This window comes from Protopterus annectens, chromosome 12.part0, assembly GCF_019279795.1.
Source record: "Protopterus annectens isolate FY-2018-M chromosome 12.part0, PAN1.0, whole genome shotgun sequence".
NCBI lineage: Eukaryota > Metazoa > Chordata > Ceratodontiformes > Protopteridae > Protopterus > Protopterus annectens.
Window position 1 is genome coordinate 1050494663 of NC_056746.1, and position 27026 is coordinate 1050521688.

Genomic DNA, 27026 nt, shown 5'->3' on the forward strand with positions numbered 1-27026 from the left:
TATTTTAAAGCAGTAGGTTAGCATGATTGTAAAATCTGGTTACCAATATGTGTTTGCTGTGCATTATTTTGTATAAAGCAGACATATTTATTCTAGGGACAGCAAGTAGGATAGTGCTCTACTAACACACAACTCAGTGAGATCAGATATATATATATATATATATATATATATATATATATATATATATATATATATATATATATATATATATATATGTGTGTGTGTGTGTGTGTGTGTGTGTGTGTGTGTGTGTGTGTGTATGTATGTGTGTGTGTGTGTGAGTGTGATGGCTTTTTTTTTCTGAGAATCTGCATAACTATCCAATATGATTTATAATAATTTCTATGAATACAATATTTTACTCTATTGACAAAATGAATGTTTGCCACAAGTTTAAATAAGTTTCCCGCCAAAATGTTAAGGGAGAGAATCTGGGATATGGGCTGTCTCATGCATAGTGTTCCATGAGTTTCCTCAAAAGCTTCACTCACAGAATTTTCACAGAGAAACTGAAAGCAGTTAGTATAAACATTGACAAGGTTATCACACTGACACACCACAGATTCAAGAAAAATACTCTATTCATAAAATATGTCAGTTATGATGAGTTTGGATGATGTAGTTTCTTGTAGCAAGTAAATATCTTATTTTAGAAGGCATAGAAAATGAAACATTTATTTAAATGTTTTTGAAAATCTACTTAACAGTAGCATAATAACCTGTGTTAAAAACTTGTGTCCCAAACATATACTTTACCATAACTCATTTAATTCATCTGATTGGCAAGCATAAATAATCTTATAACTCTATTCTGGAAGAAATGTCATGTGATATATTTTAAAGCAGTAGGTTAGCATGATTGTAAAATCTGGTTACTAATATGTGTTTGCTGTGCATTATTTTGTATAAAGCAGACAGATTTATTCTAGGGACAGCAAGTAGGATAGTGCTCTACTAACACACAACTCAGTGAGATCAGATATATATATGTGTGTGTGTGTGTGTGTGTGTGTGTGTGTGTGTGTGTGTGTGTGTGTGTATCTATGTATATATGTGTATGTGTATATGTGTGTGTGTGTGTGTGTGTGTGTGTGTGTGTGTGTGTGTGTGTGTATGTGTGTGTGTATATGTATGTGTGTGTCTGTGTTTATGTGTGTGATGGCTTTTTTTTTTTTTTTTTTTTTTTTAGGTAATAGCAGGTGTTTCTGAGAATCTGCATAACTATGCAATATGATTTATAATAATTTTATGAATACAATATTTTACTCTATTGACAATAATGAGTTTAAGTAAATGCTCATATACAAACAATTCAAGAATTTTTGGAAGCTGTTGATAGAATTCACATGACAGAAAATAGATGCATCTTAATGCATGTAATGTCTGAATCATATTAGCCAAAGTTTTTGATTTAAATGAATGTTAGAACATAATTTTCTCTCCTCTTGATTTCTAACATTAAGATTATTTGAATGCTATTAGAATTCAAGTGTTATATATTACATAGATCTATATAATAGTATGAACAGTTTTAAAAAAAAAAAAAAAAAAAAGTTTATTTTAGTTTATATGATGCTGGTTTACCAAATGTGTAGTTTTGTCTTGATAGATAATTGAATTGAAAACTGTTAACCTCAGTTAAATATAACTAGTATTAAATTGATAAGGTGGTAGCTGAGGTACTGCTGCTTAGGGTAGGGGGTTAACTTGAGTAGTAAATACTGCTCTAAGTTGGAGTTTTCAACTCCAGGCGGGATGCAAGGTTTAATCCTTACATTATTTTCACTTGTTCATTGTTATATGTATATAGTTTTGACATCCACAATATATTTTGTACACTCATTGTCACTACAAACAAAATTGAATCCTATACAAAATCCCATAAGAGATTTAATAAATACAGCTATATTTAAAGGTACACCTAAAAGAGGAGATGTAGCATTATTTATCTTGTTATTTGTTATTTCGATCATAAGATTCTTGAGTTTTAAAAATGCCAAATGACATCTTTAAAAGGAATTTCTTTAAACATTAATGGATTGAATAATCCGTGTAAAAGGGCAAGCCTAATAAGATACATTAATCTACACAAGGCCAATCTAGTCTTCCTGCAAGAAACCCATCTCTTGAAAAAGATATTGATAAACTAGCCACTAATAAGTATGCAGTATTGGTTAGTTCAGAGCACACTCAGAAAAAAGAGGAGTGGCTATTTTATGGAATAAAAGTATGCCCATTCCTAAAACCATTAAGTCTTATCAGGATGACAAAGGAATGTTTTGTATGGTTACAATACAAATTAATGGGAAGACTTACACTTTAATTAATGTATACTGGATACCTGGAATTGGTATTAATACAGTGAAACATCATATTGATAAGATCATATCATTCTCTATAGGGATATTATTTTAGCTGGTGATTTTAATTGTATACTACATGAAAGTGATACTACCACTATAAAGAAAAGAAGAATTACATCTAATGCAAAACATTTAAATGATTTTGCTAATTCTTATCATTTGAATGATATTAATAATCAGATAGAGTCAAAATCATTACCATACACCTCTTTTTCTAACAGATACAAAACTTATTCAAAAATAGATAGGGTCTTTATTTCTAACCAGATGGTAACAGATTTAATTAATTCCAAAATTATTTCATGTCCTATATCTGATCATAACTCAATTGTTTTGAATTCATGATAAAAATACTCATAATGTTCAGATCAAAAGGATACCAGCATACTTAACTCAGCTAAAAGACTATAAAGAATATATACTTTCAGAAGTACAACATTTTCTAGACATAAATAATACTCCTGAAGTCTCCATTGTCTATGTTTGGGATGCCTTAAAATCATATCTATATGGACAAAGTATCAGATGGTATAATAACAAAAGGAAATCTTGGGATAAGGAATTGTTAGATATTCAAAGTAAACTAGACTCTTATAAACATAATAATAAAGAAAATATTATGGACAAGAAAGTTATTGAAGAAATAAACAAACTAAATGAGAAATACAAAGAAATTTTAACTCATAAAGTTAAAATAACTTTAGAGAATACAAGTTTTTGTCTTATTCAATAAGCCCCAAATACTTACATAGACTTAAAAATAAAACAAAAGATTGAATAAACAAAACCATATCAAAGAAATCTTTTCTCTAAGGAAAAGAAGAATGTTTCTAGTATACCAGAAATACTTGATGAATTTAGAAATCACTTTCACAAGATTAACCATAACAACATTAACATGGAACCTAAAGATAAAATAAAGGAGTTTATAACCACAAACATGAATAAAAAGCTTAATAAACAACAGATTAAACTATTGGACAAGAGTATTTCATATACAGAAGTTATTACACAAATAAATAAGCTTAAATCAAACAAAGCACCGGGTAATGATGGTATTATACCAGAGATATATAAAATCCTTTCTAAAACTACATATTCATTAATACATATGGTTTTTATTCTGGCCCAAACTGAGTTAATAACCCCCCATCTTGGCAATATACATTTATTTCACCAATTTTAAAACCTAATAAAGATCCAACTAGATGTTCTTCATATCGACCCATCTCATTACTTAATGTTGATTATAAAATGTTTATGAGTATTTTTGCTGATAGATTGAAGACAATTATCCCGCATTATAGACATAGATCAGACGGGCTTCATTGTAAATAGAAAGACTTTTGATAATATAAGAAGAACTTTAACATTAATTGATTTTGCAAATAGGAAAAAGAAAGATTTAACATTTATTAGTCTTGATATAGGTTCAGCATTTGATTCAGTAAGTTGGGACTATCTGTTTACCTTACTGAAGTGCACAAATTTCTCTGATGCATTTGTAAATTTAATTGAGCATTTATACAAAGGAACGCTGGCTTATATTAAGGTAGGAACATATGTTTCACAAAAAATACCCATTCTTAAAGGTACAAAGCAAGGATGTCCACTTTCTCCACTATTATTCACTTTAGTAATGGAGCCTTGGGCTAATTTGATTAGAAACAGTACTGACATAGAGGGTTTTGAAATAGAAGAAAATACAACATCAAAAATTCAACTTTTGCAGATGATGTTCTAATTACATCAGCAGGATCTAATTCTTCTATGCAGTCTTTATTTGATAAAATGATGAATTTTAAAAGTATTTCTGGTTTAATATTCAATGAAGAAAAAACTAAAATACTACCTATATATACACGAAAAAATACTCTCATTAGTGATTTTACTAAATATGTACCCAACTCAGGTCAGATAACTTATTTAGGTATAATACTATCTAAAGATATTAAATCTATTATATATAATAACTATAATACCTGTTTTCTTAATATGCAAAATCTTTTTAATACCTGGAATAATATGTTTTTTACTATGGAGGAGAGACTTACAATTATTAAAATGATAATATTCACCAAGATTTTATACTTAATACAATCAATAATACTTTCACCTACAAAAATAACTATCAAGAAACTGAATACACTAATGTTAAATTTCTTATGGGCACCTAATAGACCTAGGATTGCATTAAAGAAACATACTAATAGCTGGTCTCAAGGGGTATTTCTCTTCCAGCCTTTAATTTAACTATAATCACATCTATTATAAAACTTATTACTTTATTAATAGATCGGTCATATGTCACAAAATGGAAAGATTATTGGGAGCTAATTAGTATGCACTTCATGAAAATCTCCTTAACACATAAAAATATGATTATAAATAACTCCATGTTGTGGTTGCTAAAGGAATTTTGTACTTCACCTATTACACCTAAACATATGGTCTGTTACCCATTAAATATTATTATTAGTTATCGTAACTTTATATTCATGCACCCTAAGTATAGGGAATGGAATTTTATTGTATTCCCCATAATTTATACTCAGGGTATGCTTATGTCATCTACTTCTGAAGGAGCTCATTTAGGTATAGATAATAATCTAAAGTACTGGTATCAGCTGATATCTGATAATAAAGTTAAAAATCGAGATTTCTTAAAACAAGAATTTGATCTAAGAGAAACTTGCTGGTTAGAGGTTCAGATCTTTAGACAACATCTCATTGATAGAATAGATCTAATGTCTATAACAGTTAAAGAATCTATTCCAAAACTGATTGATTACTTGATAATAAATTTACAGCATAAAGTTTCTGATAAAGGTAAACTTTCATATATACATAAAATTATCAGACAAGAAACTTTTTACAATGTAGATTCATACTGGAATTATTTCACCTCTATTAATGGGGACCCACCAACTCAACAAGATAAACAATATATATTGGAATCTGCTTATAGAACTACATCTTCCATTGTCTGGAGACTTTATACATGGAAATTTTTACATAGATCTTTTATACACATTTGATGATGAATAAAATTAATAATAAAGATAATCTATGTAAGAGATGTAATGTAGAAATTAATGCTGACTGGGCTCATATGTTTTATGACTGTATGATGTTGAAAGAATACTGGAAGTCAATTAATGAATTTTTGCAGGCTCTTTTACAGATAATTTCATTATTTCTAAGTCTCTTATATTATTCAACACACCTGTACCTCAATGTGTTAAAAGATTAAGCTTCCCTTGTTATGGTCTATCCTAGCAGTGGCTAGGAAAATAATAACTAGAAATTGGATTTCAGATACACCTCCTTCGTTCAATGAATTTAAAAATGTTATGAATATAATGTGTCATATGGAAATAAGCACAATTAGAATGAGAACAACTAGAAAAACATCACATTTTATTGTATGGGATAATTTACAAAATTTGTTAAAAAAATTCTAATTTCAATAGCACAGTATTTTAGTTTAATTGATCTGATTGTAGTGGATGTCTTTGTAAATACTTTAGTTGTTTTGTTGAATATTATAATAATACCTATTTTTAATTATTTGTATAAAATTGTTATGATATTTCTCTTATATGTTAAAACAATAAACTTGTTTTAAAAAAAAAAAAGAAACACACCCAAATGTATCACCAAGTGTAAATACCTATCCAAAGCATCACATGTAATTGATAACCAATAAAAATACATGGTCAATCTACTCTAAAAATAATGATGTAACCATCACTTAAAAAATATATATGTATAAATATATATATATATATATATGTATATGTACACACACTGTAAATCACAGATTTATATAATACATTAACTTACAAATAATAATATTTGCATAAATGTAAAAGTTATGAATTTTACACTATAAAACATATACTAAAGTTTCTGTGCCTGTAAACAACATTTAATGTTAATCATGTCATTTAAACCTGGAAGCTGGTCAGCATTTAACATGATTTGCCAAATTGCTTCGCGACACTCTAGAAATGTTTTGAAATCACCACTGAAAAGTGCATTGTTTACCCTTTCCAATACAGAAAAGGAAAACTTTTTAAACAAAGGACATTTCAAAGAATGTCTAGCCAAAGCATTGGACATATCCTTTTTCTTGATGGCCAAAATGTGTTCATAAATACGTTTGTTCAAAGTACGTATAGTTTTCCCAATGTAAAAATGCTCACATGAAGCACATTGAGCTAGGTAAACCATGTTCGTGGTTTTACATGTATAATGTCCCCTTACTGTTAAGGTCTTGTTGTTGTGCTTAAATGTAGTTGTGGATGTTCCACTAATAAATCTACATTGTCTACATGATAGACAAGGAAAAGTGCCTGAAGTTAAGTCACAGGTGAACTTTGAGTCTCTGGATTCTCTCTCTAAAATCATCTTGATGTTACATACTTTTTTGTAACTTTTCTGTTAAAAAGTTTTTTTGTAACTTTTAAGTTAAAAAGTTTCTTTACGGATAGGGGATATGGATCGCGTTGGTTAAATAAAATCATTGGTGAAGTTTCTGGATTGAGATCTAACATTGCAAGTCCTATTTTGGCCTTCCCTGATGAAATTGATTGTAACAGAGCGGCAGTAGTTCACAACACTACGGTCAAATATAATTTGTCCTTTTCCATACCTATCACCAATGAAATGGCCACCATTAGAGACATTATTATTCACAATTGGAAAGTGGTGCTAGATAATTTTGATTTAGTGAAGACTTTAGGGGACTGTCCTGTTTTCAGTTGCAAAAAAGTATGTAACATCAAGATGATTTTAGAGAGAGGATCCAGAGACTCAAAGTTCACCTGTGACTTAACTCCAGGCACTTTTCCTTGTCTATCATGTAGACAATGTAGATTTATTAGTGAAACATCCACAATTACATTTAAGCACAGCAACAAGACCTTAACAGTAAGGGGACATTATACATGTAAAACCACCAACATAGTTTACCTAGCTCAATGTGCTTCATGTGAGCATTTTTACATTGGGAAAACTATACGTACTTTGAACAAATGTATTTACGAACACATTTTGGTCATCAAGAAAAAGGATATGTCCAATGCCTTGGCTAGACATTCTTTGGAATGTCCTTTGTTTAAAAAGTTTTCCTTTTCTGTATCGGAAAGGGTAAACAATCCACTTTTCAGTGGTGATTTCAAAACATTTCTAGAGTGCCACGAAGCAATTTGGCAATCATGTTAAATGCTGACCAGCTTCCATGTTTAAACGACATGATTAACATTAAATGTTTTTTACAGGCACAGAAACTTTAGTACATGTTTTATAGTGTAAAATTCAACTTTTACATTTATGCAAATATTATTATTTGTAAGTGAATGTATTATATAAATCTGTGATTTACAGTGTGTGTACATATACATATATATATTTATACATATATATTTTTTAAGTGATGGTTACATCATTATTTATTAGACTAGATTGACCATGTATTTTTATTGGTTATCAATTACATGTGACACTTTGGACAGGTATTTACACTTGGTGACTCATTTGGGTGTGTTTCTGAAGAAGTTCAGTAGTATTAAATTGAATGAAAATGTTTAAAACAAGATTGTGGCATCCGTTTTTCTTTCTCTCACCAGCAGTGTTTTTAGTTACTTGGTTTGGATTAATTTTTCTTGTGGTTTGGTTGTATCTCTTTTGTGTTACTGCTTTGGTGATGTCGGGAGAAGATACACAGGACACTTTACTCAATCTGAGCACCCATTCTGTTCCTGAATTGGGAATTAATTTTACTTTCCGGAGTCATCATTGGAGCTATTCGTGAGGCATTTGCCAGTCAATTTGGGAGCAAGGGCACCTTGAGTGCTCAAACAGGAAGCGTACGTGAAGACATCTTTTTGAAGTGTAACAATGTAGCAAAGCAAAATGCCGGTCGGCAGGGAGAAATGGCGTCTTGTGGTAATTTGGTCAGCAGACAGGGTTCTCCTAAGGATGGTAACTCTGTGACTCGCACTAGCAGCATTTTAGATTCAGGTTTATCTAATGACAACAACAACCTGTTTTATATCGGCGACAACCAAACTCAGTCTGGACAAGTGAGTAACTCTGTATATTCATCTAGCACTGATATTCATGATATTTGCAAAGATGACATTTTCAAATTAGAAAAACTGAGTTTGAAGTTGGTGTCACTTCAATCGGAAGTGTTTTATTTGAAAGAAAACATCAGGCTTAAATGTGTTCTCTTTGGGTTAAGGCTTTTCAAATTTCCTAATTTTGTTGTGCAGGGTGATGACCTGTATTCCAAGTTAGTTGATTTGTTCAACAACACAGGTCTGAGTTTCATGCAAATGTTGGTGGACCACTATTTATGTGAAATGGTTCCTCTTAAAGAGCAACTAGAGACTTTGGACAACAAAATTAGGACTTCTGAGGCTCTCAATGCCTTCATCTCTTTATATTTGGGCATCTAAGCTAAAATTAACAGACACAGAGCCTCCATTGTATCTAGAAAGCAGGGGAAAGTAAGAAGAGACATTGCAGCTTATGCTGCTAACAAGGCTTATTTAGTTAAAGTTGCACACAAAGATTCACCACAGGATATGAACACCTTTGGCCTTTTTCAACAGACAAACAGGGTCAACAACACTGGTGGGGACAGTATTTTGGTTAACACTTCTGGCACTGGCCCGGGACAAACCAGACAGAATATTAACAATAACAGTAATGCAGCTGTGCCTAATTTAGTTTCCCCAGTTTTGGCAGCGGTTAATTCTAATACAACAGGTCCTTTTTTGGTGGACAGTTCTGGGAACAAAAAGACTCCCAAGTGGTCCAACAAGGTACAAATGAGAAACAACGGGAAGAGCAAAGGAAAAAAGAAATATTAGAGTTTTCTATCAATGTTTTAAATTTAACTGACATTCCTTTATCTCAGGATATGGTATCTGTTCTCAAGAAAGGATTTTCCTTTATTCCATCCAATACAGTACACCTTCCCAAATTGATAGTTGATTTTAAGTTATACTGTAGAAAGCTAAATTTAAAGTACATTTTTGATGGTGTTAAAATCTGTGATGTACATCAACATAGTACCAAGAAGAAAAGTACATACAATCCTTTATTGAATCCCACTTTATCTGTGTTTAGCAAATTGTGTGAACAAGATTGTAGGAAACTTAACAGTAGACAGCATCAGGGGTCCAACCTTTCCGGTGGAGAGGTAACAGCTCTTCAGACTATGGCCAAAAACAAAAACTGGCGTATTATGAAAGCTGATAAAGGAGGGACCATTTTGGTTATGAACACTGGCGACAATGTGTCAGCTATTCATACATTATTAGCTGACGAGCATTGTTACAAAAGAGTGAACATTGATTTCTTTACTGAGTTTTTTAAGATTTGATGCTTGTCTATTTGATTTATTTAGTCAAGGTTGTTTTGACTTTTCAGTTTACACTTTTTTGCTTACGGAATTTCCTAAAATTGCTACATTTTTGGAATACTGAAGGTGCACAAACTGGCTGAACACCTTCCGTTTAGACAATAGTGTCAGCTGGTTTTTCCAAAACAGAAACTATTTCTGTTTGGTTAGATGACAGTGGTACAAAATTCCAAATTCTTCCTCCGTGACTCTTGGCATCTTTTAGAACTGTTGAAGAAGATTCAAGTGAAGGATAACAACATTCACTTTGCTTCTTTGGATGTAGTTTCTCTGTACACTAGTATTGATCAAAAACTAGCTATTGAGTACATGAGGGAATACCTTAGTCAACAAGCTAATTTCAACAGCACCCTTGTTTACACTTGTACTTTAATGGAGTTAGTGTTAGACAACAATTTTTTCAGGTTTGAAGGAGAATTGTTTCAGCAGACATTAGGTGTTGCCATGGGTGCATGTGTAGCATCCAGTTTTGCAAATTTAGTCATGGCTACTTGGGAGACCAAATTTTTGGTCACTCATCCCATGGCTCCCAACATCATTTTTTTATAAACGATACATTGACTATCTGATTTTCTTATGGAAGGGAGACATTGATTTGTTTTCCATTTTCCTTCAGGACCTGAATTGCACCACTCATTTCTTAAAATTCACCTTAGGAGGTTTTGGTAGCAGTATAGATTTTTTGGACTTACATTTGACCATTAATTACACCAATTGTAATTTCCAAAGTAACATCTACAGAAAATCCACTTTTGTCAATCAGTACTTACATCATGACAGTTTACACCCTTATCACATGAAACAAGGTGCTGTTAAGGGACAGTTTATAAGGCTTAGTCGATTAACAAGTAGAGATGACATTTCTCTGGAAGAAACTTTTAAGTTAAAAAGTTTCTTTACAGATTGGGGATATGGATCGCGTTGGTTAAATCAAATCATTGGTGAAGTTTCTGGATTGAGATCTAACATTGCAAGTCCAATTTTGGCCTTCCCTCATGAAATTGATTATAACAGAGCGGCAGTAGTCCACAACACTATGGACAAATATAATTTGTCCTTTTCCATACCTATCACCAATGAAACGGCCACCATTAGAGACATTATTCTTAACAATTGGAAAGTGGTGCTAGGTAATTTTGATTTAGCGAAGATGTTAGGGGACCATCCTGTTTTCAGTTGCAAAAAAGTATGTAATATCAAGATGATTTTAGAGAGAGGATCCAGAGACTCAAAGTTCACCTGTGACTTAACTCCAGGCACTTTTCCTTGTCTATCATGTAGACAATGTAGATTTATTAGTGAAGCATCCACAATTACATTTAAGCACAGCAACAAGACCTTAACAGTAAGGGGACATTATACATGTAAAACCACCAGCATAGTTTACCTAGCTCAATGTGCTTCATGTGAGCATTTTTACATTGGGAAAACTATACGTACTTTGAACAAACGTATTTACGAACACATTTTGGCCATCAAGAAAAAGGATATGTCCAATGCTTTGTTTAGACATTCTTTGGAATGTCCTTTGTTTAAAAAGTTTTCCTTTTCTGTATTGGAAAGGGTAAACAATACACTTTTCAGTGGTGATTTCAAAACATTTCTAGAGTGCCGTGAAGCAATTTGGCAAATCATGTTAAATGCTTACTAGTTTGCAAGTTTAAATGACATGATTAACATTAAATGTTTTTTACAGGCACAGAAACTTTAGTATATGTTTTATAGTGTAAAATTCATAACTTTTACATTTATGCAAATATTATTATTTGTAAGTGAATGTATTATATAAATCTGTGATTTACAGTGTTTGTACATATACATATATATATTTATACATATATATTTTTTAAGTGCTGGTTATATCATTATTTATTAGAGTAGATTGACCATGTATTTTTATTGGTTATCAATTACATGTGACGCTTTGGATAGGTATTTACACTTGGTGATACATTTGGGTGTGTTTCTGAAGAAGTTCAGTAGAATTAAATTGAACAAAAATATTTAAAACAAGATAGTGGCGTCCGTTTTTCTTTCCCTCACCAGCAATGTTTTTAGTTACATTAGTATTTATTTACACAGAGTGTTATACAGACATTTCCTTTGCACAGAAATGCATACTGTTTATGCTTGACATATGCTGTTCACAGAATGAAATGCATAAATGGGCTTCAAATGTGAATATTATCATATGTGCGTATCACTGTCTTTCAGATAGTCAACTGTCCTAGAGGTGACAAATTCTCCCCCCAGGAAAAAGGCATCATAACTGATGCTCTCCACCAACATGGAAGGAGATTCGTTGACCATTCCAGTGATACTGTTTGGAGAAATGAAATCTGGATGGACCTCACCAACATGATCAATGCAGTTGGAGGCCATAACTGATCCCATGAAGCCTGTAGATGATGCTGCTCAGATGTCATCCTTCATGCAGCCAACAGAGTGGCACATTATGAGAGATCAAGGGATGCCCTGATGACATCAGAGTATTTCTGGCCTCACTGCATACAGCAAGATGGAAGTGATGCATCCCTGGTGGTGGGATTGAAGCTGGAGTTCCAGGACGAATATGTGTCTTTCTTTCCATTGCATGGCTATGTATTGAGACAATGACTGCATATTGCTGTAGCATGCATATTTATGTATTGCTGTTTTTGATTTACAGCAGCAGAGTTGAGCCATATGCACACATCCACACAGGGTGAGGATAAAGAACAAAGTCTAATGACATGTATTGGTACAAGTGAGTTGCAGACAGAGGAGTCCAAACAACATTTGTAATACTGTTTGTATTAATATTCACAGGTCCATCTACTTCAGGCCCACAACATGGATCCACAGGTGAGTGTCTCTATACTGTTCATTGGTTCATAGGTAGGTACTAGGCTATCTGCCCGAGGGCATTTATAAGCCTAGCCAGAGTGTGTTAGCTTTCGCCACTCCACTGATTAATTAAATGAGCCTCTGTCAAGAAGAGCCAATGAAGTGATCCCAGGGGTGTATTTTCTGTTACCCATCCACTCGTCAAGGTTTCTCTTGGAGTGTTAGTGAGGGGCTCTGCCTAATGTAGTTAGGAATTTTGTTTAAAGCATGGAGAATCTCTGTGACAGGAATCTATCCCTCCAGCATGTTCTATTTACTGTTGTGGCGAGGTTTAGCTCACTAGAGTGAGTGGCTCGCAATGACTTGGATTTATTTAGGTGGAGCATGTCCATCAATTCTGAGTTGGACATGGCTTTGTAAGTCAGGCAGAGATCACCTCTGAGTAAGCGATATGCCACTGAGTACGGATGGAGTTTTTCCAGTCAGGCTCCATAGGACATATGTTTGAGACCAGTAATCCTCTTGGTGAGGTATTTTTGTGGTCTTTCCAGCTGTTGGAAGTGTCTTGTGAGGTACATCCCAAATGGGGCATTGTACTCTATGATGGGTCTGATGAGTGATGAGTAGAGGGGCACTATAACCTCTTTATTTCTAAAGGTGAACCCTTTAGTAATTAGATGGGCTACATTGAAGGATTTCCTAACTACTTTGGCAATATGATTGTCAAAGGAGAGATTACTATATACCTGGGTCCCCAGATCTCTTATTACCTCTTCTATATTAAGGGGGCTGCCACCTATGTGGTAATTCATGGGTCTTTTGTTTTTCCCAAACGGGATGACTATGCATTTTTTGGCATTTAGCTTGAGACCATGACATTGACACCAGGTGTCCATCTCAGTAAGACCCTTTTGGAGAATGTCCATGTCAGCCAGAGAGTCAGTTATGGCTCCCAGTTTGCAGTCATCGGTGAACTTGGTTAGCCATAGTCCTCCTTTGTTTGCCTGCACTTCTGAGAAGTATATCCCAAACAGTAGGGGTCCCAGGACCAAGCCTCATGGGACACCAATTATGACTGGTTTTGAGTCAGACCTGGAGCCCACTATTCTTACCGTGTGAGTTCTGTCTGTAAGCCAGTTGGCAACCCATCTCGTGATGTAGGGGTTTAAGTTCTGGCTGATGAGTTTTTCTATAATTCCCGAGTGGGGAATGGTGTCAAAAGCCTTGGCGAGGTCAAGGTAGGCTGTGTGAACTACCTTCCCCTCATCTATGGCCTTGGTGACTGTCTCAAAGAAGTCAACCAGGTTTAGTAGTCATGATCTGCCCTTAACAAAGCCGAACTGGGTCGGGTCAAGTGTTTGGAGGTTCCCAATGTCTTTGTTAATGAGTTCCATGATGATGGACTCCATAGCCTTGCAGACCAGGCTAGTCAGGCTTATGAGGTGATAGTTACCAGGGTCAGCTGTGGCCCCTCCTTTGTGGAGCAGAATAACCATTGTTGTGTGCTATTCTATGGGCACGTAGCCTCTGGGGAGGCTGAAGTTGAACAGTGTGTTTAGGTGGGGGGTTAGTTCATTCTGTAGTTCGTGCAAGACGCAGCCTGGGACACCATCTGGCCCCATTGACACTGTGCTTTTGGCTTTTGAAAGGGGTGTTTTCACCTGTGCGTCTGTGAGTTCCGGGACACTCCACTTTTCCGGTATTGTTGTGGGCCCTTTTGAGGGTGAGAGGGGGGTGACGTTTGCACTGAATCTATCTGCCAGGATGTTGGCAATATCAGTGGGTTCAGTATATTTTGTGCTATTTTGCACTAGCTCAGAGCATATCTGCGTGTTGCCACTTAGATTCTTGACATAACTAAAGAAGGCTTTGTGGTTATCTTTCAAATCCTTGGCTAATTTTCTTTTGAAGTTAGCCTTGGAGGATTTTATGAGGGACCTTAGTTTCTTACTGATACTGATCAGGGATGTCTTTCCTTCTTGGGATTTGCTTTTTTTCTGAACTAGTTTACTCCTTCTATTGTATAGCCTGTTTATGGCAGGGATCTACCAGACTGGTTTCCTTCTCTTAGGGGAGTGAGTCTTGGTTTTGCTAGGGATGGCATGATCCATGCATCCTTGTAGGTGCTCATAGAGTGCATTTGTAAAGGTTCCTGCATCTTGGACACTGTTATCCTTTAGCGTGGGGGCTGTGAAACTTACCACCTCTGTCTTAAGTAAGGTGAAGTTTGCTATAGAAAAGTTTTTCATTGTGCTTTCCTTGGTTGGAGGTGGTGGTGTGGTGTGGACATCCAGAGTGATTAGTTTATGGTCTGATCTAACCAGTGACGGGTTGACCTCTGGTGTGGAACACCTGTCACTCATGTTGGTGATGACCAGGTCCAATATGTTTTCACCTCTGGTAGGGGAGTTTAACAGCTGATCCAGGACATTTGAGTTAATAAATTCCAGGAAGCGCTGGACCTGGGAGTTTGTACTTGAGTAGTTTTCCCAGTTAACAATGGGGTAATTGAAATCGCCCAATATCAGGGTGTTCGGTAGGACCTTCGTGTTTTCCAGTGTCTCCAGAAAGGTGGAGTGGGGGTCCTGGGTCATGGAGGGTGATCTGCAGCAGGCCACAATTTGCATTGCAGATTTGCCTTATGTTAGTTGCACATGTATGATCTCAGAGGTATCATGCTGCACCACTAACCTGGAGTTGTAGGTATCCTTGATGAATATGGATACACCCCCTCCTTTTGTGTTTCGGTCCATGTTCTGTGGCCGAAATGTGTGGTATGAGTTGTAGCCTGGTAGTGCTGGGGTGCTCTGTGGAGCCTTGAACCAGGTTTCAGTTATTGCACAGATGTCTACATTCTCCATATTGAGGAGTGCTTCGAGCACATACATTTTGAGATTTAAACTCCTGGCGTTGAGTAGCATAACCCTCATTTTTTTATTTGTGCTGCTTATGGAGGTGGGTTTGACTTTTGAGCCTTGCCTAAAGAAGGCACTATGTGAGCAGCAAGAACCTTAGCCAGTATTTGAAAGCCTAGGGGTGACAGGTACAAGCCGTCTCTTGCGAAGCAAAGAGGCATGTCGAGCATGTCGTCCCAGGCTTACAGACATTGGATCCTCTTTGAATGACACCAGAAGCTTAGCTAATTGTTGAAATTGATCATTTTTTCTTTATACTGTGGTATCATTCTTGGTGAGGGCAGGATGCTACTCAGGGTCAGGGTCATACCCGCCTGGGCTACATGATCAGAGAGCTCTTCCATGTCTCATTTCATGTAGTCCAGGGAGGTACGTCTCAGGTCATTCACACCAACATGAACAATGACAGAGTCATATTTGTACTTGTTCTGGAGTGACCTGAGTGCTTGTGTTATGTGGCAGATTCTGGGTCCCGACAGGCAGCCAACAGTAACCTTCTCCTTGTCCAGCCTAGTGAGTGGGACGTCAGTGTGCCTGACTATAGAATTACCTATTACTAGTGTGTTAGGTATGTTATTTCGCTTTAAGGGCTGTGATTGTGCGGTACACTGATTTTGTGTTTTATGTGTTGTCTGGTTTGTGATGGGAGGTGCAGGTTTTTTTGATGTCTGCTTTGGAGGTCTGTGATGCTTTTGCAGGTTTTTATTTTAGAGCCTCCGAGTATGATTTCATGTATTTATGTGTATTTTTTGCCAGTGCTGGTTTAGTATGTCTATGTGAGGCTGGAGGTGTGGTGCAAGTGTTAACCTTCTCCTCATGACTGCCTGTTCCAGTCTACGGTGGAGAGAGCTTAGCCTCCAATTTAGCTATATAATTGCATCTCTCGCATATGTTAATGTTTTGTGGTAGGAGGAGAGGGTTGTCTGTGTACATGAGGCAGTTGAAACATTGCCTCAGGATACCCAGGTTCCCAGCTGGACTGGAGAGTATACCTGAAATTGCCCTTTGGTCATGCCTGAATAGTAGGGTGAGCTGCCCTGCTGGGCAGTGAAGTGTCAGGGTATATTAGTGCTTGCTATTAGGTCTGAACAAGTGCTGGACTGTAGGATGTTTTTTAAGTGCTTAGGTTGGGAGTTAGACTACTTTTAAGGGAAAAACTGAAGAGGAGACTTGGTGAAGCTGAGATAAATTTAGCCCTAGCTAACTGGTGCTGCTCGGATGTGTAAAACCGTGCAAATGCAGTTTTTACAGCAGGGTAATGAAAGAGATAGAAATTACTGTGAACACTACCTTGTTTGTTCCTCCACCTCATTTCATGGCACTGCTGTTTACTGTTAAATTGTTGTTTCCCTACCACTGTAGACTACAGGTACATCCAGTGGAGGGGAAACATTGTGTATTTTCCAGCACAGACAGATCAGGTGTATTACAGCAAAATTGTCACAGCTTTTAACAACGTTTAGTACACATGATCCCTGACTTTATATCAATATATGTTAATACAGACATGACTGGTGTGCACTTGCAATGTACATCACGTGAGTATTTGCAGCCCATGTTAGTGTTGTATATGTGATGCTGTCAGTATTATTTTGCTGAATATATGACTAATGTCTTTTTCTTTACTTTTCCACTGCAGGATCTACAGTACAACACACAACCTCTGCACAGCAGGAGCCTGTCAGTGGTATGCTATTATGTATGTTTCATACCTGTCCTCTCTGTTAATCCTGTAGTTAAATTCCGTTCATACTCTGTCCTGTTTTCCATTCCTAGGCCAGTCTGGATCAACTTCATCAAGTGCTCATATGAGTGCCATGTGTTTCTCACACCTTCTGTGTGTTTTAACTGTGTTCACCTGGTTAATGGTGTCAGTGATGTGATCACTAATTATGTTTTTTTTTTCCCTATGCTAGTTGAAGTTTATCCCTCTTCAACACCACCATCTTCCCATGAGTTGTTGCCAGGTGTGTGTTTTTTATTCAGCACAGATATCATGCATGCTGGCCATGTAAACAGATTATATAGATCATTTATGTAGTTTCTGTGAAACCTACAAACAGTAGACCTCATGTAAAGTCATTATTATTTGTAACATTGCATTGCGATATAGATGTCATATGTCTTTGATATCCATCATGTGATGTAGGCACATTGTCCTGATCTGTGCCTTTGTATCTTGTAGCACATCAGCTGTCTGTATCATCCAGCAGCCCATCCAGTGATCATGATGTTGTTCTTGATGTACCTCAGCATGGTAGTAAGTCCTCTGGCACAGGGACTTTGAGGTGTTTGGAGAGTCCATCTTTGAGGTTTAAGTTCTCCAACACTTTTGGGTTTCTAATACCATGATGTTTCAATCTTTGATGTTGGCTAAAAGTGTTCTTCACTACATCAGCAATGTGCCTAGAACTGACTCTTTCTGCATTTCATATGGCGTTACATGTATCAGTAACATATCTAAATATAACTGCAAATTCTTTTTATGAGACTCATTGTTCTTACTACTACTATTGGAACTGTCTGGGTATCCTTCTTCTACTCTGCCATTGTGTCTGCCTGCGAACTCTGACATTTTATGACTTTGTGTCCCTCTGTACACAAGACACTGTAGTCACAGGGTGTGGCGATTTCATTGATCAATACTACGTTTGTCTTCTTGTCTTGGACCACAATATCTAGTTTTCTTGCATCTATTTTTTTGACTGTTGGTAATGGGTGATCCCATATGATATAAGCATCATTATTTTCTATAATGCTTTGTGGCTCATGATTCCAATGCTTCTCAGCTACTTCAGTATATTATAAAGTTTGCAGAATCCCCAGTGCAACAGTCTTGCCACATTATTATGTCATTCAGTATACAGGCCTTCTGCCTTTACTATATCACACCCAGCAATACGATGTGCAACTGTTTCCAGTTCTGTTTTACAAAACCTACATTTGTCTGTTTCTCTAACATGTTCAATAGACTTTGTAAACCAATGGGAACATAGTCCACTATCCTGGCCTGCCAATATTAACCTTTCATCTTTTGGTTTAAATTCACCTCTCCTTAACCATTCCTGCATCAGATCCTGATTGACATGAGGTTGTTCAAGGAGTTTTCTGCACTTGCAACTGTATTCATGCATTTTCCACATTTCTTGCCTTCTCATCTGATCCTTCTCCTTATATTCTTTTCTTTGTTTTTTGGCACATTCAGTTGCTGCCTGATTTTTATCTGCTTCTAGTTTGATTTCTGTCTCCTCTTGACACTGATATGCTTCTGCTAAACTAAGCAGGAAGTCATCTTAGACTTATTCTCCTCATGTTCTAAAACTTTCACTATGCCTGGACCTTGTGAGGTCAGCAGATATGTATGCACATCTATGATTGCAGATCTATACATGTAATCGATTTTGAGGAGGACCATACCGTCTTCAGAACGGGAATATGTAATCTTGGTATACACTGATTTTTATATATCATTTGATAAGCATGAAACATTTTTCTTGTTTTCCTGTCCAACTGATCGAATACCTTTTGGGGCCAGTCATTCACCCCAAAACTGTACGTTAGAACAGGAAGAGCAAATTGGTTCATAGCTTGGACTTTGTTCCTAGCTGTCAGGGCTGTTTTCAGTATTAATTTTAGTCTTCTAAAATATTCCTCACTAAGTTTTATTTGCATTTGTTCATGTTTTATTGTTGAGCCTTCATCAGTTCCCAAATATTTATACGCTCTCTCCTGCTCAAGTTTTTTTATATCACATTCCTGTCTCAGACTGATATTTTATTGGTGCTGCAGCTTTCCTGCTTTAAAGGTTGCTTTTGCACATTTATCAAAGCCAAAGGGCATTCTTACATCATCTGAGAAAGTTTTGACCACTTGTAGTTGTAATTTCAGTTCCTCATTTGATGAACTATACAGTTTTAAATCATCCACAAAAAGAAGATGAGAAGTCTTTACACTTTGTTATTTCCTGGGAGCAAAATTGTAGCCATGACCTAGTCAGTTAAGTAGACAGCTTAATGGGTTAAGGGCAAGACAAAAGAGCAGTGGTGACACCCTGAAATATCCCCCTTTGAATTTTTATACCTGAGATAATAATTTATCTTTTATCATGGCTTAGATGCAAAGTGGTTTACCACTGTTTCATGGTCACTGTAATGTAACTGATCAATCTAGGGAATATCTTATACATTTGTAAGTGCTCTTTTATCCATGAATGTGGGATGCTGTCAAATGTATTAAATGCTTTTTTTGTAATCTATCCATGCCATACTTGGATTCTTCCCCATTTCACAATTTTCCATTATGACTTTATTTAACAACACATGATCCTTTATTCCATATGACGTTCTCTTGTTACCCTTTTGATCTATTGCCATGATTGAGTTTTCTTCTAAATGACTGTAAACTCTGTTGGCATCAACTCCAGTGTATAGTTTATACATCAGTAGAAGGCAAGTTGTTGGTCTATAGTTTTTAGGATGTCTTGTAGGTTCACTCTTAAGGAGGAGTGTCATTTTTCCTGTTGTTAATCATGTTGGTGTCTGTTCGGGGTGTGCGTTTAAATAGCTCTTACTCATGACCAAATCTTCAAGTCAAGATGTTAATACTTTTAGCCAGAGGTTAGGTACTGCATCTGGGCCTGTCGTTTTCCAGTTAGGAGCTTTTCTTAATTTTGTTTCGATTTCTCTGGCTGTTACTTCGTCCCATTTCATATCCTGTACATTGGAATTTCTTATCCTTTCTTTTACTTCTTCTGTCCATCCATCATCTGTGTTATGTTACACAGGGTCTTCATAAATACCTCTCCATAGTGTGTTTATGCCTTCTTTTACAATAGTGTTTCTATTCCTTTTGCTTTGTTCCCCAGTTCTCTAGAAAACATGTTTGGTCATCAATAAATTGCTTATTTTGTACTTTTCCTTTATATTTATCTGCATATCTTTTAAGTTTTCCTGTCTGTGCTGATATCTTTAGTTTATTATTTGCAATAGTGTACAATAGATTCTGGTCTGTTCTGATACTGTGCATTGCATTTATCATGTCTATCATTCTGAATATTTTTGTTGCTTTCACTAACAAGTAAAATATGGTCACAACGGCACGTCAATAGCGCAAACCAGCCAGAACTTGATAGAAAACTAAATAGAAAACTATTTATTGAAGCGCTTTTCGTTTGCTAAAATAAGCAAACTTCTTTTGTTGATTTGTTTCCCCTTCTGCACTCTTCTAACAGCAACACTTCTTGTCTTAATTGCTTTATAGTTTTCTCTGTTCAGTACTTCCATGATGGCATTTGATTTATCCCCTTCTTTTCACTTACTGTCCTGTGCTTTTGTAGTAAGACATTATCTGTTATTAATTTAGCTGCACAGTAATATATCCTATTTACTTATGTTATGTCAAATGAATTTCTATGAATAGGCTTGATTACTATGTTAATTTGTTTTATCAAATTTCTAATATTTTGGTCTTATTGATTTTCTGTAATCTATTTCTTTCGTTGATCTTAATATGTCTATCCATCTGTATTAATTTAAGCAGCTCTTCCCTTAGATCATTTTCTTCTAAACTAAGGACACATTCTTTGTTCTCTGTTTCCTGTGGACATTCTCCAGAAAGTTCCAGAACATCATCCTGTGCCATATTGTCTTCAGCTTCATTGTGTGTCATCCATTGCTCTTTCATAAGATAACACACTAGCCTATCACCCCACAACAATGACTGTGTCAGAATAGCCACTTTCCTGTTCCTTCCCTTGCTGTGCATCTCCAACTGAACTATTGTATTGGTTTCTTGCTGAAGGCTCCAAAATATCTTTACCTGTCAACTGATCAGATTCTTCCCACTCCACTGATTTCTCTTTAATTTGGGGACTCATTGTTCTATCATGCTGTGATGTTATCAGAGTTAGATTTTTTATACTAAATCCTTCACTTTGCAGGTAATCCATAATTTCAGTTTCTATTTCTTTAACTTCTCCATTACTAATTCTATTTTTTACTTTCCCCCTTTGTTTTTTTATTTTTTGTATTGAAAAAAAGTTTCCATATCCCATGCCTTTGCTGTATTTCTCTTGAAATATCTTTAGTGCTGCTTTTTGTGTTGATTAGTTTTACTTTCTGCTTTGCATAAATATTGTACCATATTAAATCTCTTTTTCTTTCCCATGTCTGTATTTCTTCTTCAGATGTCTCCCGCTCCTCCTGTTTCTCCCTACTTGGGGGAATTATTGTTCCATTGTGCTGTGGCATAAGCTGTGTTAGACTTTCTACACTAAATCCTTTGCTTCACATGTATTTCATAATTTCAGCTTCTATTTTTTAACTTCTGCTTTACTAATCTTATGTTCTACATTCCCCTTTGCGATCTTATTTTTGTATTGTGAAATTGTCCATATCTGGATGTCTTTGCCTGTATTTCTCTTTGAATATCTTTAGAACTGCTTTTTGTATTAATTAATTTGGCTTTCTCCTTTATTTAAATATTGCACCATATCAGATCTCTCTCTTTCTTTCCCATGTCCATATTTCTTTTTTATACCTTTCAAAAATCTCTAGATTTTGTTCTTTATATTTTCGCACTTCCTCAGTTGTTTTTTTCCCAAACAGCCTAAGGTTTCTTGGTCTATGTAATGTTTCTCATGAATCTGTTGTATTAATGCATACAAATTTGCATTTGAAGCTTTTGACAGTTTTTCTTGTGTAAGTATTTTTCTCTCCTTTAATTTCTCTCTTAATATTTTTGTATATCTTTTTTCTGGAAATTCTGGGCTTCTTGCATAATAGTAACACTACATCATTTATTTCTTATCCTACATAGTCCACTCTATCATCTTTATGGTTCTTTTTTGGCCTGTCATTTTTTTGTGTATTTTGTGGACTGCAACCTCCTTTTACAAAAGCAAGGCCACCCTCCTCCTGATCCTGACCTAACCCCCCATTGTAGGAATGTTTCCGTGACAGTGATGTTCCAGCAGCAGGTGTAGCCTCAGATGTGGAGATCCACCTGTCTAGCCATACAGAGAATGCTGCCACAGTGGATATTGAACAGAGTGAGGCCATTGAACAAAACATCACAGATGAGAGCAGTGTTGCTATCAGCTCCAAGCAACAACCAGGAGCAGGGCATTGCAGTAGATATAGGTGAGCAGATGTTGTACATGACCAGGTGTCAGAGGGTGTCCTCTTCCTGCTGCAGGCAAAGAAACACTCACAGGAATGGCATCCTCAGACATCCATGCCTTTGCTCATGCCATAGATCATGTGACACATCAGCTATGTGTGATGCATGAAGGTCAAGTGTGCAGACACAGTGAGATAATGGCTGCAGTGGCCTCTCACAATGAGAGTCTACCAGCTGTGGCATGGTCAGTGGAAACCCTGGTCTCTACCATACTTAAAAGACTGAAAATTCAAAATACTGAATGATGGAATTTGCCCTTTCTCCACTATTGTGTGATCTTGGAGTTGGTATATATAGTTAGCAGGGGTGTGGGGGGTGCAGCCGCCCCACATGAGGGGTGCAGGGGGGGGCTTGCCCCCTGCATTAAAAATGTGCCCAGTATTTTGAATTTTTAGTCTTTTGGAATTCAGTCTTTTGGTATATATATATATATATATATATATATATATATATATATATATATATATATATAGATATAGATATGTCACACACACACACACACACACACACACACACACACACACACACACACACACACACACACACACACACACACACCAGAGAAAGCAAGCCTAGTTATCCATTTCTATGATGCAGTCAACACTCCTGTGTTTACATAGCAGAATGAAAAAATACAGAAGTGTTCTGTTAAAAAAAATACTCAACGGTTATTACTCAGGAAAGCACAAACCTAGTCATGCATGCAGAAGCGTTCTGTCTAAAAAAAACATATATATATATATATATATATATATATATATATATATATATATATATATATATATATAATCCATGGTCATTATACAGGAAAACACAAACTTAGTTCTGCTGCCAGGAAGAGGAAATTTTCCTTTCTTATTAGAAGCGAACATATACAGGTCTTTGCTTGTTGTCCATTGTATTGGACAGCATTAATCCCATGTAAACAACACATCACAGTTGTGATGTCTGCGCCCTTTCACCCAGTTCAGTGCAGATCTATTACACTAACAGGGGACTCAGTGTTCATAATATTTAACCTGACTTCCAAAGTTCACAGCAAATATGGCAGTGTTGGCAGTTCTTAGGTTTTTTTTGTTCAGGATGGAAGAGTTTCTAAACAATAATCATTGACCCGAGTCACAGATTTATTTAAATTATTACACATTCTTTAATGTAAAAAGAAGAATTAATTTATATTGCATGGAGGTAACAGAGCATTGTGTCTGCAGCATGAATGTGTTATACTCAAGCTTAGATGTCCTTTACACAAACTCTTTCTTCAGCATGTCTAAATGTCAGGATGAGAATGCTGCAGGAGTGGTATGAAGTAACTTTTCCAGCTTGACTACATTTCACAGTTTTAGTTGCAGAACAGTAGCCATACTCTAATAATAGTAGACTGACCTAGAATCATGTTCTTGTCAGTTCTTTGGTATAGACACCTAGTACCCATCCTCTTAACAGACAGTGCTACTAATAATAGTAGACTGACCTAGAATCATGTTCTTGTCAGTTCTTTGGTATAGACACCTTGTACCCATCCTCTTAACAGACAGTGCTACTAATAATAGTAGACTGACCTAGAATCATGTTCTTGTCAGTTCTTTGGTATAGACACCTAGTACCCATCCTGTTAACAGACGGTGCTACTAATAATAGTAGACTGACCTAGAATCTTGCTCATATCAGTTCTTTGATATAGACACCCAAGCTTGATATACAGATTTATAGCTTGTATCTTGAAAATAAGACTATCAGACTGAACCTAAGCACAGGTCTAAGAATAAACTTCAGGGGCACTAGCAGGTAATGGAACACTCATTCTGGGGGGGAAAAAGGCAAACTTATGGTCAACCAACAGCTGCCTAGAGACTGTTACTTGCTGTGATATGTGCTTTTTGTTGTCAAACACATTGTAGTCATTTGATGTCAAAGATATGGGGTTGCCTGGGAAGATGCACAGTTGTTGCTAAACAGTGAATGTGATAACTAGTATTAGCTTGGTGCCATAATGACAGAAGAAAATAAACAGATTCAGTTACCTCCTGTAAAGCGCACTGGCCATATCATGGGCCAAACTCGGATCTCACGATGATAAACATGTAGTTCCTAAAACTAATCTTGTGTCTGTCAGCTGAGATTCAGACTGTTCCTTGTGGAATGAAAAGCACACAGTGGCTGGCACGGTGAGACATCTGTTTCACCAGGACACTGAGCACTAGCACGACTCAATGACAGAGCTTTGAGGGCAGTACGACTGTCAGAAAGTATAGCAAACACTGCTATGTGTCATACTTTGCTTTGAGAACCACATGAGGATACTCAGGGTGAGGTACAGTAGTAGTTTATGGTATACAACAGCACTGAGCTCCCTACATTTGAGTTGCTCACAAGGCAGCTTTGGAAACATTATTCTCACCTACCTCTTCTAATCCCTGTTAAATAATCCATCTCAGCCATTATGGCTACATCTTATTCAAAAAGCTCTGCTAAACATAATTCTATTTTCCATCCATGTTTTGACTTTGTAAACTTCTTCTTGAACTAAATGTTGCAGCATATTCTTGCATTTGTAAATATGTATGTTTGTATGAATATATATATATATATATATATGTATGTATTTTTTTAGCATAACCTTATATCTGAAAATATGTTTTATTAATTTTTTATGTGATCCTATTCACTTGGGTTACACCTGCAAATGGCCCATTCAGATCAGTGTGCCACCCCAGTAAGCAAATATAAATAAATAAATACTGAATGTCAGTGATAAAGCACAGAGCAGTGTGTTACACTGTATTCCATATAGTGCAGGAACTCAGGAGAAGGGAGTCGAACTTATGTACAGTCAAGGCGCACAGGACATAGCACTATACACTTGTGTCTACACAACCTAACTTAGGGGTGCCTAACTGTACCTTATGCAACATACACTATGGTAGTGTGCACAGTGAACCACTGCATCTGGGCTCACTAAGATACTGTATTACACCCATTGCCCATTTCTGTTTACTGGTGCTCATTGGCATCTCATATGAGCTATATACTCCACTACTACTGCTGTGCTCTTGCCATCATATAGTGCATGCAAAATAGTATTAATAAATACATGGAACCAGAGCTGTAATGCATTCATGCGTTGCTCACTATGACTCTTATACAACTAACAACTAAATAAATGCAATATCATGGAGTTAGAAACGGCAGTATAGTTATTGTTTAATACTATGAGATCTCTTTGAGCCGTATCCAAGATACCAAAGAAACTATATACCGTCTGGTATTTATGAAAATAAAAATAGTCAGACTGGGGATGTCAAAACTAATCTAAGCTGTCTTGAGAATACACACTCAAACAATGCACCTTGCAGTGCATCTCATCCAAAAGAATCAATATCATGAATTCCCTGATGAATTGCAGAAGTGTCAACAAAAATGAGTCTTTGACTAAGGAATGGGTAGAGATGTTGAAGTCCTAGCTCTCACTATGGGGGCGCTGTTCTGCTGTTTATTAAAAACAAATATGACTGTGGAATGGCAGAACACAATGATTCTGCTGTCCTAGCCATCACTATAGGGGATGCTCTTCGGCTGTTTATAAAAAATACAAATACATAGCTCTACTGTTAAGACTCCCTGTAACTGGCTCATGGTCCAAATCTTAATTGGAGGTCACACAAAGTTAAATATATGGGTGGCTTATATTCCTTCTCCCCCCTCATCAGCTGTACGCAAAGCAGTCAGACCTTGTACCAATACCTTAACCCTACCATAACCATTTCATAGTACTGAGACACTTCAGCCTAAAATGGATTTTGAGAAACATAAAAAGCCTTGAGAGAGGGCTACCTTAACGTAACTTTACACAGCTGATATGAGGCCATACTAGACCTAATCCTGGTACCCTAAGGGGCAGTATACTTGACTTATTTATGCCAACAGCTTGCACAGATGCACTGAAACCAAATAGCTCCTAACGCTGTAGGTGATTGTTTTCCTGTTATGTCCCACAAGTCATTCACATCTTAAAAATCACCCAAGCTTTGATGTGGAAGGTCTCTTCCAGAAAGGAAAGAAACAACTGTATTCCTAGAAACTAAGACTCTGAATTAGACAACTATCAGTCTTCTGATGCAAGTACAGTCCTTAATCTATTTCTTGATATGTTATAGGTTCAAAGGTTCATAGGTGTTTACTAGGCTAACGACCACAAGGGTTTTTTTAAACCTAGCCATGCATCCCAAATCTCTGACAAGCTCTGATACCCTTGATAAGTGTAAGAAGGGGCTCGGGAGATGAAACATTTACAAGCAGGGC